This window comes from Orycteropus afer, unplaced genomic scaffold (genome assembly GCF_000298275.1).
Source record: "Orycteropus afer afer isolate SDZICR_OR568_19922 unplaced genomic scaffold, OryAfe1.0 scaffold00142, whole genome shotgun sequence".
In the NCBI taxonomy this organism is placed as follows: domain Eukaryota; kingdom Metazoa; phylum Chordata; class Mammalia; order Tubulidentata; family Orycteropodidae; genus Orycteropus; species Orycteropus afer.
In genome coordinates, this window is record NW_006921729.1 from 2,600,935 (window position 1) to 2,611,455 (window position 10,521).

The 10,521-nt window shown below is 40.6% G+C and overlaps 1 pseudogene; it reads right to left on the reverse strand.

Annotated features, from left to right (window-relative positions):
- Positions 1 to 4,120: 4,120 nt before the first annotated feature.
- On the reverse strand, positions 4,121 to 4,605 carry LOC103201124 (annotated as a pseudogene).
- Between the last annotated feature and the right edge of the window lie 5,916 nt (positions 4,606 to 10,521).

The following is a 10,521-nucleotide window of genomic DNA, read 5'->3' on the forward strand; positions in this document are numbered from 1 at the left end:
AACAAGGGATATCATACCTGTTGTCAGATGGATCTTGGCTCAAGGCAAAGAATACCAGAAAGATGTTTCCTTGTGTTTTATTGCCTATGCAAAGGCATTTTATTGTGTGGATCATGACAAATTATGGATAAATTGAGAAGAATGGGAATTCCTGAACACTTGACTGTACTCATAAGGAACCTGTACCTTGACCAGGAGGCTGTCATTAGAACAGAACAAGGGGACACTGCATGGTTTAAAATCAGGAAGGGAGTGCGTCAGGGTTATATCCTTTCACCATACTTATTCAATCTATATGCTGAGCAAATAATCTGAGAAGCTGGACTATATGCAGAAAAATGTGGCATCAGGATTGGAGGAAGAATCATTAACAACCTGTGATACGCTGATGATACAACTTTGCTTGCTGAAAGTGAGGAATACTTGAGGCACTTACTGATGAAGATTGAGGAACACAGTCTGCAGTATACATTACATCTCAATATAAAGAAGACAAAAATCCTCACAACTGGCCCAATATGCAGCATCATAATAAATGGAGAGAAGATTGAGGTTGTCAAAGAATTCATGTTGCTTGGTTCTACAATCGATGCCAATGGAAGCAGCAGTCAGGACATTAGACGACGTGTAGCATTGGGAAGGTCAACCGCGAAGGAACTCTTTCAAATGCTGAGGAGCAAGGATGTCTCCTTGAGGACTAAGGTGCGCCTGACACAAGCCATGATATTTCCAATCGCCTCATATGCATGTGACAGCTGGACAATGAATAAGGAAGACCGATGAAGAGTTGATGCTTTTAAGTTGTGGTGCTGGCGAAGAATGCTGAAGGTCCCATGGACTGATAAAAGAACTAACAGATCTGTCCTGGAGGAAGTGCACCCGAAATGCTCCTTGGAAGCGAGAATGGCCAGACTTGGTCTCATCTACTTTGGTCATGTTGTCAGAAGGGACCATTTCCTGGAGAAGGATGCCATGCTTGGTAGGGTGGAGGGTCGGCGAAAGAGGTGAAGGCCTTCAATGAGATGGATTGACCCGGTGGCTGTGATGATGGGCTCAAGTATAGCAGGGATCATGGAGCTGGCGCAGGATCGGGCAGTGTTTTGTTCTGCTGTACATGGGGTCACTATGAGTCAGAAATGACTTGATGGCACCTAACAACAACAACAACAACAAACTGTGAGAGCATAAATTTTTGCTTGTTAAAACAATCTACTTGTAGTATTTCTATTATAGTAGCACTAGATAACTAAGACAGCGTAGGACCATGCAATGTTTTGTTCTGTTATACATAAGGTCACTATGAGTTGGAGCTGATGGAAATTAACAACAACACAGATTCCCATAAGCACTACCACAATCAAGATACAGAATTGTTTCATCACCATAAAGGAACTTTCTCATGCTAACCTGCTCCCCTCTCCATCATTAAACCTTAACAACCATAAATCTGTTCTCCATATCTATAATTTTTATCTTTTAGAGCATGCTATGTAAATAGAATCATATAGTATGTTACCTTGAGATTGGCTTTTTTCACTCAGTGTAAGTCTCTTGAGATCCATTCAAATTGTTGCATGTATCAATAGTTTGGTCCTTTCCATTGCTGCATAGTATCCTATGGTACCAATGTTTGTTCAACCATTTACCCACTGCAGGATATCTGCACTGATTAGAGTTTTTTATTATTACACATAATAGATGTTTTCATTTTTCTATTATGAATATCCAGGATTGTGATTGCTGAGCTGTACGGTAAGTATACATTTAGATTTATAAGAAATGGCTGATTTCTGGAATGGCTGTACCATTTTACGTTCCCACCAACAACATATAAGAGATCCATTTGTCCACATCCTTGCCAGCATTTGGTAACATCATCATCTTTTATTTTAGCTGTTTTAATAGATGTGATATCTCACTGTGGTTTTAATTTGCATTTCCCTAATGGCTACAACAACAACAATGGCTAGTGATACTGAACATCTTTTCATGTGTATTTGCCATCCATAGGTCCTATTTGGTGAAATATGTCTCCATGTCCTTTACCCATGTTCTAACTGAGCTTTGAGATTTCCTTATATATTCTAGATATAAATCCTTGGTCAAATACATGATTTGAAGATACTTACTCCCTGTTTCCCTGTTTGCAGCTTATCTTTTTATCCTCTTAACAGGATCTTTGGTGGAGCAAAAGTTTTTAATTTTAACAAAGCCCAATTTATAAATGTATTTGTTTCTTTTATGGATCATGTTTTTGTTGACATGTCTAAGATCACTTCACTTAACCATAGGTAATGAAAATTTTCTCCAGTATTTTTTTTCAAAAAGTTTCATAGTTTTACATTTTATATTTAAATCTACAATCCACTTTGAGTTAATTTTTGTGTAAGTTATGGGATTTGGATTAAGATTTGTTTTTTGCCTATGAAAGTTCAATTGTTCCAGCACTTCAACTATTTTTTTAAGATGAAAGTTAAATGAAATTTTATTAGAGATTTTCATTTTTAATGTGCATTGGTAGAAAATGGATTCCATATTATGGATAATTCAGGCAGATAATCATTACAAAAAAATATAAAATATTGCATACTTTGTTTAACATAATTTAACTAGTAGTCAAAATGTGCTTGCTTTTTGCTTATGGAATTGAGATGACATGGTGTTTTCAATATTAGACTTAAGAAATTTCTAAAAATATTTTTTAAAAAATACATAAGCATTGTTTTTTATTGTTGCAAAAATACAGATAACACAGCATTTGCCAGCCCAACATTTTCCCCATATACAATTCAGTGAGATTAATAACATTAATCATATTGTGCAAACATTACCAACATCCTTTGCCAAATTTTCCATCCCCACAAACTTCAACTATTTTTAAAATAAAAACAAAACATTCTAGACAAAGTTGATTAAGCCCTTTTGTCCTTAATCCCTAATCCTAACTCCTTTGTTTCTCCTTCAAGAGAACCACTATCCTGAATTCAGAGGGCATCTTTCCTGTCCTCTTTTATATTTTCACAGACATGGAAACATGCAACTATGAATAATACAGAGTGTTGTTTTATATATATATAGTTTACATAAATGCTATCATGTCGCATGCAACATTCCTTTTTACATAAATTAAAATTAAAATTTTTTAATTTAACTTATATCTGTATTTTATTTAGTTAAGAATAAAGACCCAGTTAATCAACTCATTAGATTGGTCAAGGCAAGACATATGAAGTATACAGAATTTAAGTACACAGTGGAGTTTAAAAAATGGTTGGTCTCCTTTAGTAGTTCACATAAACACACACAAACTGGTAGAGTACTCTAAATCAGCCCAAACCCACTGCTGTTGAGTAGTTTCCAACTCATAATGACCCTATAGGGCAGAGCAGAACTGCCCCATAGGGTTGGTTGGTTGGTTGGTTGGTTTTGGCTGTAAATCTTCAGGGAAGCCAACTGCCACATCTTTCTCCCACAGAGTGGCTGGTGGGTTCAAACTGCCAACACTGCAGTTAGCAGCCAAGTGCTTAACCACTGCGCCACCAAGGCTCCTCACAGTACCCTGGATATAGGATTTTCCCACATAATTCTGTATAATGCACTACAGTATTTTGAAATCTATATTAACTGGGCATGACCAAATTAGAGATGTGTAATAAACTCTCATAAAGTATTTGGAACTACAGCTGTATCCCCTAAAAGATCAATGTCAAACTATAAAAAAGAAAAATTCATATAAAATCACAACAGATTTAAGAGACATCTTTGAAAGAAAATCAAATAGTAATTCAATTTCCTACTTTTTCAAATATGACTAAAAAAAAGTTATAAGCAGTAATGTTTACTTTTTTAAACTATTAACTGGCTGAATTTAAAAAAAGAAAGAGACCTTTACAGTTATTATTGCACTCCATGAATGTGCAGAATTCCAAAATGTGCCAGCACTGAAAAACTGTCTTGCATTGAAGTTGTCCAAGAGATACAACAAGCCTGCCAAGAAAGCATCTGGTCTGTGCTAACCGTTTTCTGTCTTCAGTATAGGCCTTCATAATGTCAGTCATGCTGCTCTTGCAAAAATTCCTTAATATAAAAGGGTTTCCAGTGCTGATAGGTGGGGCTGTGATCAATGATGTGGGATTGAATCCATATGCATGTTGAGCTTCATTTCATTGTCAAGAATTTGGACAAGCTGCTGCATGGATGGAAGGTGACCAGACTCCAGCTTAGACCACAGAGGTACACCATTTAAGGTTATCTCAAATGCACCTGTTGACATACACTGGTTCTCATTATGTTGCTCAGGAAGAAAACTATCATACACTCATAGACCTTATTTTCTTGGCCCCACTGCCAGATTGTAGGAGATTACATGGCAAAGAAAGCAAAAGGATCCTTACCAACAATTATTAAGCCTATCAATACTAGTTTGAAGACTGAATAGAAAGATATTATGTGTCTATATATTGGTTGAGGCAGGTCATTCTCTCCTTCAGTGGGGATATCTGGGTACCACTGACTAATCTACATATATATACTCATCAAACACAGCCTCAGGAAACCTCAGGAAAAGCAAATCTGGAATTTTAGCAGCAGCCTCATGGCATACATACTGCATCTTTAATCCCTTGCTGGTCATGCTGCCCAGGATGGCCGAGCCCTTGTCTCACTCCTGCCCACCACCAACACCACCTTCAGGAGAAGCAGCAAAAGCCTCATCTTAAATGAGCCAGCCACTCCAGCAGCCCTCGCACTGAGTTGAATGCATCATTCTTATACCAAGGTTTTGCTGAACATTTTGTTTTCAAGATTTTTCATTAAGCACTCTAGGGTAGCTAGAAGTAACCCTCTTGTCCGACCACTGGTGATATATATAATTAGTTCATTAATTTTAAAAAAACAATTATATAGCAATCCATTATATGACTTTATCACATTTTATTTATTAATTCCACTTAGTGGACATTTAAGTGTTTTCAATCACCATGCTATATAGTTCCATAATTAATTTCTGGAGCCTCCATCACATGACTTCATGTTTATACTTTGTGGTCCATTTTGTGATGATTTCTGGTCACTCTGTACCATGTAATGACTCTCAAAATGCCTTGGGAATGTCACACATAATCCTGCCTTTTCAAATCAGAAACCAGAAACTCACTTTTCTCAGCCTCCTTTGCAGCTACAAGACCTAGGCATGGCCAGTGAAATATAGGTACACAAATGCTGGTTCTGAAGTCAATGACATGGAGGTGGAGAGACATCAAGTCTTCAGAGACAGCAGTGTTAGAAGCCCTTATGGTGGTATCACATGGGCAGTATTAGTGGAATGAGCCATAGGGTCTGTGCCCTGTAGCAAAATCAAGAAGTCTGCTAGACTGAACATTTACATTAGGTAGATACACTCCTTGGAAAGATCAATTATGGGAGAATAGAGGGGCTAAATATGCACAGGGAGACAACTCAGGGGGCAGGAGTTCATAGGAGCAAAGGACACAGGGAAGAGGTACCTATGGGGAGGAAGTGGGAAGATAGCTGTTGCATTGTGGGAAATTGCAGTCAATGTCATGAAACAGTGTGTGTGTGAACGGCTGTGTGGAAAATGAATTTGCTCTGTAAACTTTCATCCATATTGCAATAAAAATTGGGGGGAAAAAAAAAGAAGAAGAAGTCTGCTAGGGCTCTTCAGCAACATAATCAGAGTCTTGGTTCTGGCCGTAAAACCATCAAGCCTCATTCTCTAGGTCTTTTGGTGGTTAAGTTTGTGGGTCAACTTGGCTGGGAAGTAGATTGCCCAACCTTCCTTCTGAAGAGTGGCTGGTGGGTTTGAACCACCAGCCTTCTGGTTAGCAGTCAAATGCCTTAGGCATTACACTACCAGAGCTCCTACAGAGGAGAAGGCTTACACATTTCAGTCACCAGGAAAGCCCAGAATGGTCATGAAGGACCAACATGTAGCTTAGTGGTGCAGTGGCAACCAGATGAACCCAGCCATATTGGAGCAGGTCAGAAGGCTCTGGGAGAGGCTGCCTCTTCAAGAAATCCATGTTGATAAAACACCTAATGGGTTTGAACATAAGTAGAGATGTATACAGCCTGAGATTGTTGGGGATGAATGAATGAGAAGAGCAGAGTAACCAAGTAAAGAGGAAAAAGGACAATTATCAATTTCAGGGAAAACAAAAGTTAAACAGAAAAGAAAAAAAAATAGTTTACTACATGGCTTAGCTATGAACAGTATTTATATATTTATGATGAAGTAAATACTGACTATCAAACTAAAAAATTATGCTATAGCAACACTGACAGGAGCAGTGTCAGATTACCCAGCATGCAAGGTGAACACAGGCTTACTTGTGCTTACTTACTAATCTATATTGAACTATTCATATTTTTTCACTGCATTAAAAAATCTGCTTCTAAGAGTGGCTGGCATCAGTCTCTCCCAATCCCACAGCAGCTTCCTACAGAATCAAAGCTTTTTCAGATTTACAATCCCTACCAAGAATGGAGGAGCTCTGGTAGCACAGTGCTTAAGGCACTTGACTGCTAACCAGAAGGCTGATGGTTCAAACCCACCAGCCGCTCCTCAGAAGGAAGGTTGGGTAATCTACTTCCATAATGATACTACCTTGGAAACCCAAGGAGGGGTCACTATGAGTTGGGTCCAACTCAACAGCACATAACAACAACCACCACCAAGAATGGAGTAGCTAGTTGTTACCACTGGTGAAACATGTGAAATTATCCACTAAAGATTAGGAAGTAAGTACAAGTAAGCCCTTGCTTAATCCACTCCTGGAGAGGAGAGGGAGACAGGATGTATACGTGTGAGTAGTACAAGTAGATACAAGGTGTGGTAGTTAAGGTTATGTGTCAATTTGGCTGGGCTTGGTTTTGAGTGGCTGGGCAGCTGGATACAGTTACTCTCCATCATGAGACTGGTAATCCACTCCATAGTGGAATCTACTGGAGCAGCTGAGTAACTGTTTTGGGGATGTGGTCTGCTTCTAATATAAGAAGACAGCTTTGAGAAAAGTCACTGAGCTTTTTGGCATGCTTGGAACTTGCAGTTAGCCAAGTCTTCATTCAGCAGCCTGCCATGCTGGTCCAGCCAATCTTGAGACTATTTCTGGACTTTAACTAGTGGCCTGCCATGTTGTTTGATAATCTTGGGACTATGTCATTTTACTTGTCAACCTTGGGTTTGTCCGCCTCAGCAGTCAACAGCTGTGACTAAGAGAAGCCTCCAGCTCCAGTGGGCCAGGAGCAAGAGGCAGAGCTGAAGCCCACGGTCGAGGGGCCTTTACCCAGCCCCTTGAACTGGCAGTTTGAACTCGGACTTCTAGCTTCTAAAACTATAAGAGAATAAATCCCTATTTGTTAAAACCACCCACTTGTAGTATTTCCTGTTACAGCAGCAGTAGATAACCAAAACTCAAGGTTTGTGAAAATGAGCTAAACTCTCATCTTCCATTTGTTGTTGTTATGTGCCATCGAGTCAGACTCGACTCATAACGACCCCTCCTTGGGTTTCCGAGGCAGTATCACTACGGAAGTAGATTGCCCAACCTTCCTTCTAAGAAGTGGCTGGTGGGTTTGAACTGCCAGCCTTCTGGTTAGCAGTCAAATATCTCAGGTGCTACGCTACAGAGCTCCCAATCTTCCATTTAGGGAAATCAATAGAAATGCTTCCACAGAAGGATATAACTCAAAAACCAAACTCACTGCCATGGAATCGATTCTGACTCATAGCCAACCTATTTGGGTTTCCAAGGCAGTAAATATTTATGGAAGTTGATAGCCCAGTCTTTCTTCTGCAGAATGGTTGGTGGGTTTGAACCATCAACCTTCTAGTTAGCAGTCAAATGCCTTAGGCACTAGGCCACCAGAGCTCCTTACAGAAAGATAAAGCAAACTTTATTATTTGGGAGGATGGATATAAATACCCAAATAATAAGTTAAAAGTGGTTGATTCCAGGGAATAGAAGTGAGAGTCAGGAGACTGTAAGTTTCTAGAATAACTTGATTCTTTATACTATGCACTTGTATTATTTTGACAAAAGTACAAATTTTAAAAAAAAAATGTGTAAAAAAAAAAAAAAATACCAGCTACCTGAGGAAATAACAAAACTAAGAAATTATCTAGATCAGGATACAGGGCCTCAGGAAATCAGAACAGAATCATGGTGATAATTAAAAAAGGTTAAGCCTAATCAATTGCACTGTGCTTTGCCTAAAACAACGGTACCTGGCTGATGGGCTGTGTGGGAGGTAAGAGGCTAAACACTGTCCCAGGAGAATTCTAAGAGGAGACACTTGCAGTGTGTGTCCAGAACTGACAGGAGGGAAGGACTTGTCCTAGCCCAGGTTCCCAAGAAAACAGCTTGAGGCAAAGGCTTATGTGTGAATATCTAGTTGGAAAGTTCATCTTATCATGCTTTACCAAGCATGATGTCCTACAGAAGTAGGTAAAGTAGAGGATCCACAAAAAGGAGGAAGACCCTCAACAAAATGGATTGGCATAGTGGCTGCAACGATGGGTTCAAACATACCTGCTATTGTGAAAAACATACTCACTATTGTGAGGATGGGGTGGGACCAAGCAACATTTCATTCTGTTATACACAGGGTCACTGTAAGTTGGAACCAACTTGACAGCACCTGCAACAAAAAGTAACCCCAGGGAACCAAAAGTGAGGAATAAAGGGTTTCAAGCAGGGAAGAAGAGAGAGAAAATAGGAGGAGGTATGTTACTGACTAGCCACTGCTTGTTAGCAACCTGAACTAATCATGGGGCTCACATGGCTGAACTTGGCCTCTCAGGACAGTGTATCCAGACAAGAGACAAAAAGATCATTTATCTTCTGGTTCTTTTCCATCTCCTGGACCTCAATAGTCAAAATGTGCCTCAATGAAAGTTAACTCTCCCACACTTACAGCTTGTTGTTGCTGTATGCCATCGAATCGGACCCGACTCATAGCGACCCCTCCTTGAGTTTCCAAGGCAGCATTTCTACGGAAGTAGATTGCCCAACCTTCCTTCCAAGGAGTGGCTGGTGGATTTGAACCACCAGCCTTCTGGTTGACAGTCAAGTGCTTTAGGCACTACGCTACCAGAGCTCCTTTACAGCTTGTAAAGGTTTGTAATATCAGCTCCCTCACCAGGTGCTGAGGAGCCAGGTCCCATGCCCTGTGGCATGAGGCCTTGTCTAAGTTCACAAAAGTGGTGGGAGGTTCCAGTAGCAACAAGACAAAGCCCTCACAGGGTCACTGTAAGATACAGCAGAGCATGCAGATATGGTTACGGCAAGAATGGCCGGGATGGAACAAGTGGTCAAGAACCCAAAGATGAGGCTGGGAGGATCACACATAGGAAACATCGGATACTGGTCCTGGCTCATTAGGCACAACATCCAAATCCTGTAAGGTCAGCCCTATAGTGGCAGTGGATGCATCTGGCTAGCTCCTCCATACATCTGGCCTCAAGCCCCTGCCTCCAACTTTCATGGTAGCCAAACAAGTTACTGATAGCCATGGCTCTCATTGTAAAGCATCCCACATCAAGTTCCCAAGTTTCTTGTGACTTTAGCTATGGGAGCGTATCTACCCCCAGAGAGCTCAGGGCCCCCTCAGCAAGCTGCAACTAATGTGATTGTAATTTGACTGACCTATGGAATAATAATTCATCAAAGTTATATATTTATTCATTCAGCAAATAATTACCCAAAATTCATTATGTACCAGGGAATATAGAAGTCAGCAAAAACAGAAGAGGTTTTAGCCCTAAAGAGCATACAGTTTAAAAAGAAAGACAGTCACTAATAATAATCACACAAATCAATGGTGTTATGAGCACATGAAATGAAAGAGTTTGCCTATTCTGGGAGATAGGGAAGGCTTCCCTGAGAAAGAGACCACTGAGGAGAAGGAATAACTAGGTGAAGAAGGAGAGGAAAGCAAAGACCTGGTCGCAGGAGGGACCAGCCGTATTCAATACACTGAGAAAAGCCCAAGAGCCACAGCACAGAAGCCAAGAGGCACGGGTGTGAGGTGAGGCATGAGGGCAATGCCAGGCACTTGGTTTGCAGGTGGCTGTAAGGATAGTACCTCTCTGCAGGTTCAAAAGCTGGAAAGAAAGGTGCAAGGTGAATAAAGCATTCCACCGACAAGTTTGAATTAACTGGACAAAAATCAAATAACCTGGCTACCGACTGTCCCCTGGTGTTCAAGACATGCCAGTGCAGGCTTTCTAACAGCTATGTTGTTGTTGTTGTTAGGTGCCTTCGAGTCGCTTCCAACTCATAGCGACCCCATGCACAGCAGAACGAAACACCGCACGATCCCGTGCCAGCTCCATGATCCTTGCTATACTTGAGCCCATTGTCACAGCCACCATGACAATCCATCTCGTTGAAGGCCTTCCCCTCTTTCATCGACCCTCCACCTTAACAAGCATGACATCCTTCTCCAGGTAATGGTCACCTCTGACAACATGACCAAAGTAGGTGAGACCAAGTCTGGCCA